General features: G+C 69.6%; 1 non-coding gene across 1 annotated transcript; it reads left to right on the top strand.

Annotated features, from left to right (window-relative positions):
- Positions 1–4,210: 4,210 nt before the first annotated feature.
- LOC135979782 (5S ribosomal RNA) lies at positions 4,211–4,329 on the top strand. The gene has a single exon (XR_010597029.1). It is a non-coding gene; the product is annotated as a 5S ribosomal RNA (ribosomal RNA).
- Positions 4,330–6,652: the final 2,323 nt, after the last annotated feature.

Raw genomic sequence — 6,652 nt, 5'->3', positions numbered from 1 at the left:
AGGCTCCCTCTCCGGAATCGAACCCTGATTCCCCGTTACCCGTGGTCACCATGGTAGGCACAGGAAGTACCATCGAAAGTTGATAGGGCAGACATTCGAATGCATCGTCGCCGCCACGGGGGCGTGCGATCGGCCCGAGGTTATCTAGAGTCACCAAAGCGGCCGGGCGAGCCCGGGTTGGTTTTGGTCTGATAAATGCACGCATCCCCGGAGGTCAGCGCTCGTCGGCATGTATTAGCTCTAGAATTACCACAGTTATCCAAGTAAGGGTTGGAGCGACCAAAGGAACCATAACTGATTTAATGAGCCATTCGCAGTTTCACTGTACCGGCCGTGTGTACTTAGACATGCATGGCTTAATCTTTGAGACAAGCATATGCTACTGGCAGGATCAACCAGGTAGCCGCGCTCCGGAAAGGAGGAGCGGGGGCCCCGCCACGAGGACTGGAGGCACCCCCGCCCAGCGGGCCCCACCGGCCTTCCCCCGGGAGGGAAGGAGCGGGACCCGCGACGCAGCGAGAGGCGGAGGACCGACGGGGATGGCGATCCCCCCAAGATCGGCCCCGGGACACGCGACGGATGGCGGGAGAGAGACGGAGGACCGTCAGGACCCCGACCACCTTCCGGCTCCCTTCGGCTTCGAGCCCGCGGCAGAGTGCCCCGGGAGCCGCCAAGGAAGGACGGCGGAAGAGATGGGGTGAGCCTCCGAAGAGAGCCCCCCTTCTCCCCGCTTTCCCAGGCGGCCCGGGTTACACCCAAGGGCGAAAGCCGGCGGAAGAGAGAGCGAGACAGGGCGGGGGGGCGGGCCGTTAAGACCCCCCCCTCCCGGCACCTACCCTCGAACCTCTCTCCCCGCATTCCCCGGTGTTCCGGGTGACACCAGGGGAGAGTCCGGCAGCGGAGAGGGCGCGGGGCCCTCGCGCTGCTTTTCTTTCCCCCCCCGTGGTGCCCCGGGTGGCATCGAAGAAGGATGTCGGGAGTCAGACGGAGCCGGGCCCCCTCGAGCCCCCCCTTCGCCCCGCTTTTCCCGGTGTCCCTTTCTTGGTACGTGGCGACGCGGCGCAGAGGCCGCCACCGCCTTCCAGGCAACCCGCTAGAGAAGAAGTCAGCGACCCAGACAGGGAGGGCAGCAGGGGTTACTGGTGCTCCAGCGAGAGGGCGGTACGGGGGTCCCACCGACGCCGAGGGCCAGCCCACCTCCCGCGGCCCGCGCCGCGTGGTGTGGTCCTGTCGGGGGGGGACCGCAGCGCGCCCCTGCTCGCTCTCGCGACCGTGTTTGGCCCTGCTGAGCCTCGCGGCTCCCTGGGTTTTTCGGACCCCTGGGTGGTCTGCCGGAACCGCTCGACCTCGCACGGCGGAGATCTCGGCCAGACGGCCCCACGCACGGAGGGCCGGGCAGGTGCCCGGGCCGCCCCGAGGAGGGAAGTCCCCATCGGTCCCTGGATCCGTGCACGCGAAAAGGAAGAGGGTCCCCATCCGCCTGAACACCGGACGGCCCCGCGGTTGGGGTGCCGGCCCGCGAAGGGCCCTTCCCGTCGCGAACGTCAGCGCCACATCGATCGGCGGGCGCGAGAGGAGCGGGCCCCCCCTCCCTCCGGGGGGCGCCGACACTCGGAGCTCGGCTCCCGGCCGCTGCGGGGCCCGTGAGCTAAGAGCCGGGAAAAGCGGGCCGTCTCGGCGGAGGGCCGGGTGCTGGCCTCCGCCCTCAAACGGGCCCGCTCCCCCCCTCCCACGCCGGGCAGGGTCGGGTACAATACTCGGATTGATCCCCTAGGCTGAGCTCCGGTTCTCACAGGCTCTGAAAAACCTGTCCTCAGAAATCTCCTCACACAATCCTCGAAAGGCAGGTCGAAAAAGCCAAAGCCCCGCCTTCGGCGGTACGAAACTGGAACCGGGCGCCACCTCGTGGTTCCCTCGGTCGGCCGAGACGGCGTGGGGCGACCCCTTCCGGACATCCGCGAGACGACCGGCCGTCAGGTCAACCCATTCGCTCCAAAGGGGTTGACCTGGTGGCCGAGAGGGGACTTTGAAAATTTTTCGGACTTGGAAAACTTTTTTTTTTTTTTTTCCCCCCAGCCCGCTTCCTCCGGGTTGACCCGGTGGCCGAGCGTCTCGCCGTCCCCGGACGCGGCGAGGGACTGCCTCCCGGCCGTCAGGATCGGGCCCACGGAAGTCTGATTTTAAAAAAAATTGGCCGACGCCACCGCGGAGGGCTACCCGAGCACCCCGGGCCCCGGAGCCGGAAAAGGGAAAAAAAGGATCGGGCCCACTAGAGACATGGACCCGGCCGCCAAGCAGGCCGCCCTGGGCTGACCCTCCCCGGCCGCAGCGAGGGACTGCCTCCCGGCCGACAGGATCGGGCCCCTGGAAGTCTGGGGGGGGGGGGGGAAATCGCCCCACGCCTCCGAGGAGGGCTGCCCGGGCGGGCCTGGCCCCGGAGCTCGAAAAAAAAAAAAGGATCGGGCCCACTAGAGACATGGACCAGGCCGCCCTGGGCTCACCCTCCCCGGCCGCAGCGAGGGACTGCCTCCCGGCCGACTGGATCGGGCCCCTGGAAGTCTGGAAAAAAGACTGGAACCTGACGCCTCCGAGGAGGGGGCGCCCAGGGAAGGAGGGAGATCCGGGTTGACCTGGTGACCGGACGGGAAAGAGGCCACCGGGCGTCCCCCCCCTTAAAACCTAGGGGTTGACCTGGTGGCCGGAAAGCGAACCGGCCAGCAGGTGAACCCTTTCGATTCCACGGGTTGACCTGGTGCCCGGGAAGCGAACCGGCCAGCAGGTGAACCCGTTCGATTCCACGGGTTGACCTGGTGCCCGGGAGGGGACTCTGAAAATTTTTCAGCCCTTTCGACTCGGGGTTGACCTGGTGGCCGAGAGGGGACTCGCACGGCAGGCAAGCCGCCCTGGGCTCACCCTCCCCGGCCGCAGCGAGGGACTGCCACCCGGCCGACTGGATCGGGCCCCTGGAAGTCTGGAAAAAAGAATGGAACCTGACGCCTCCGAGGAGGGGGCGCCCAGGGAAGGAGGGAGATCCGGGTTGACCTGGTGACCGGACGGGAAAGAGGCCACCTGGCGTCCCCCCCCCTTAAAACCTAGGGGTTGACCTGGTGGCCGGAAAGCGAACCGGCCAGCAGGTGAACCCTTTCGATTCCACGGGTTGACCTGGTGGCCGGAAAGCGAACCGGCCAGCAGGTGAACCCGTTCGATTCCACGGGTTGACCTGGTGCCCGGGAGGGGACTCTGAAAATTTTTCAGCCCTTTCGACTCGGGGTTGACCTGGTGGCCGAGAGGGGACTCGCACGGCAGGCAAGCCGCCCTGGGCTGACCCTCCCCGGCCGCAGCGAGGGACTGCCTCCCGGCCGACAGGATCGGGCCCCTGGAAGTCTGGGGGCGGGGGGAAATCGCCCCACGCCTCCGAGGAGGGCTGCCCGGGCGGGCCTGGCCCCGGAGCTCGAAAAAAAAAAAAAGGATCGGGCCCACTAGAGACATGGACCAGGCCGCCCTGGGCTCACCCTCCCCGGCCGCAGCGAGGGACTGCCTCCCGGCCGACTGGATCGGGCCCCTGGAAGTCTGGGGGGGGGGGGGGAATGGAACCTGACGCCTCCGAGGAGGGGACGCCCAGGGAAGGAGGGAGATCCGGGTTGACCTGGTGACCGGACGGGAAAGAGGCCACCGGGCGTGCCCCCGTTAAAACCCCTAGGGGTTGACCTGGTGGCCGGAAAGCAAACCGGCCAGCAGGTGAACCCTTTCGATTCCACGGGTTGACCTGGTGCCCGGGAAGCGAACCGGCCAGCAGGTGAACCCGTCCGATTCCACGGGTTGACCTGGTGCCCGGGAGGGGACTCTGAAAATTTTTCAGCCCTTTCGACTCGGGGTTGACCTGGTGGCCGAGAGGGGCCTCGCACGGCAGGCAAGCCGCCCTGGGCTCACCCTCCCCGGCCGCAGCGAGGGACTGCCCCTCCCCACCCCCCGGCTGACAGGATCGGGCGCACTGGAAGTCCGGGACAGTATTTTCCCCGACGCCGGGGAGGGCGGGCGGAGGGGCTCTGGCGGCCAGCCCGGGCCCCGGAGCTCGAAAAGGAAAAAAGGACCGGGCCCGCGAGAGACGGGGGCCCTGCCGCAGGGGGGGGGGGCAGTCCGACCGGGGCTCACCGTGCGGCAGGCCCGGGCGTCGGCAGGGGAAAGCGGGCGAGGAGGCGCGGGGCCGGGTGCCTACGGCCATACCGGACCGAACGCCCCCGATCCCGTCCGATCTCGGAAGGTAAACCGTCCCGGGCCTGGCTAGTACTTGGATGGGTGACCGCCTGGGAATCCCAGGTGCCGTAGGCAGCTTTTCCCGGTCCGAGTCAGCTCTCTCTCCTTTTCTGGGGGGGAAGGAGAGGGGGGGACGGGCCGGAAAGCCCCTCGTCGCTCCTGCCGAGTCGGAGGTCGCGGCCGCAGGTCACGGGTCTGGGCGCCTGGGGTCCGGCTCCCCACCCACCCGGCTTCCTCCGCGGAGGACCCCCCCCGGGGCCACCGAAGCCGCTGGGGGAGACCCCGGGCATGGGGCGGACTGGCCCGGACCCTCCCGGCCGCCGGCCCGCAGGTCCGCCCCGAATCCCCCCCCGCGGCCACCCAGGCCAGGCCTGGCCAGGCGGGACGGACGGCGGGTGTCCAGCGCCCAGCGGCTTCCTCCAGCGGGGACCCACGGACCCCAAAGCCGCAGGGGGAGGCCCCGGGCCCGGGACGGACTCGCTCGGACCCCCTGCGCCCGGCCGCCGGCCCGCGGGACCGCCCCGAATCCCCCCGCGGCCACCCAGGCCAGGCCTGGCCAGGCGGGACGGACGGCGGGTGTCCAGCGCCCAGCGGCTTCCTCCAGCGGGGACCCACGGACCCCAAAGCCGCAGGGGGAGGCCCCGGGCCCGGGCCCGACTCGCTCGGCCCCCCCGCCTCCCCTGCGCCCGGCCCCCGGCCCGCGGGACCGCCCCGAATCCCCCCGCGGCCACCCAGGCCAGGCCTGGCCTGGCGGGACGGACGGCGGGTGTCCAGCTCCCAGTGGCTTCCTCCAGCGGGGACCCACGGACCCCAAAGCCGCAGGGGGAGGCCCCGGGCCCGGGACGGACTCGCTCGGCCCCCCCGCCTCCCCTGCGCCCGGCCCCCGGCCCGCGGGACCGCCCCGAATCCCCCCGCGGCCATCCAGGCCAGGCCTGGCCTGGCGGGCCGGTGTGCGGCTCCCCCGGGCTTCCTCCCCCGACGACCCGCGCCCCCCTGAGCCGCAGGCGGAGACCCCGGCCCCGGGGCGGACCGGCCCGGGCTCGCTCGAGCCCCCTGCGCCCGGCCCGCAGGACCGCCCCCCCGAATCCCCCGGGAGAGGCCCGGCCTGCACGCCACTGACGACCCGCGGCCCCCAAAGTCGCAGGAGGCGCCCCCCCCCGGTTAGCCCCGTCTCGCTCCGCGCCCCCCGCCCCTCGCTGCCGGGACCGGGCGCCGCCCCAGAGTCAGCCGCAGCCGGCCGGCCTGAGAGCTGCCCTCCTGTGGACGACGGTGAGTTTACCTTGATACTAACCGGCCGTCAGCCAGGTCAACCCCATTGCTAGACTGGGGTGGACCTGGTGGCCGAGTGGGGACTTGGAACATTTGACAGCTGCTTCCCGGGGCTTGACCGGTTGTCCTGAACGCCCCCCACCCCCAGCCCCAGCCCCCGGCTCCTGCTCCCCTCTCCCCAGCCTCGGTGCTCCGCTCCCTGCCTCGGAGGCTGCCTCTCTGCGGCGCCTGCATCGCCTCCGAGGACGCGCACCCTCCGGAGGCTGGACGTAAACCCACCACTGCCGCTGACCCGGCTCTCCGAGGGACGACTGTGAGGCCTCCCCCCCCCCCCCACCCCCGGACCGCCCTGGGGACGACTGCTAAGCCTCCCCCACCGGACCGCCCGGGGCAAGACTGCTAAGCCTCCCTCCCACACACACACACACACACTGTCGGGGGAGGACTATTAAGCTTTCCCCCTGGAGCGCCCGGGGCGGACGACTGTTAAGCCTGCCCCCGGAGTCCTCGGGGGAGGACTATTAAGCTTTCCCCCCTGGAGCGCCCGGGGGGGGACGACTATTAAGCCTGGCCCCCGGAGTCCTCGGGGGACGACTATTAAGCCTCCCCCGGACTGGCCGGGGGGCGACTATTAAGCCTCCCCCGGACCTGCTCCGTCTCGACTATTAAGCCCCCCTCTGTGGTCCTCAAGACCACTGCCGTGCTGCCCTCGGAGTGGGGTGACACCCGGGCCGGAAAGCAAACCGGCCACCAGGTCAACCCGTCGAATCCAATGGGTTGACCTGGTGGCCGGAAAGCAAACCAGCCGCCAGGTCAACCCGTCGAAACCAATGGGTTGACCTGGTGGCCGGAAAGCAAAACGGCCGCCAGGTCAACCCAGTAGATTCAGCGGGTTGACCTGGTGGCCGAACGGGGACTTTGAAAATTTGACAGCCGCTTCCCGGGGGTTGACCTGTTGTCCCGGTGGGGACTTTGAACATTTGACAGCCGCCTCCCAGGGCTTGACCTATTGTCCCGGTGGGGACTTTGAGAATTTTACAGCCGCTTCCCGGGGCTTGACCTGGTGGCCGAGTGGGGACGTTGAACATTTGACAGCCGCTTCCAGGGGGTTGACCTGTTGTCCTGAACG

The sequence above is a fragment of the Chrysemys picta genome, unplaced genomic scaffold, assembly GCF_011386835.1.
Source record: "Chrysemys picta bellii isolate R12L10 unplaced genomic scaffold, ASM1138683v2 scaf1213, whole genome shotgun sequence".
In the NCBI taxonomy this organism is placed as follows: domain Eukaryota; kingdom Metazoa; phylum Chordata; order Testudines; family Emydidae; genus Chrysemys; species Chrysemys picta.
This window is presented reverse-complemented; position numbering and strand designations above follow the sequence as displayed.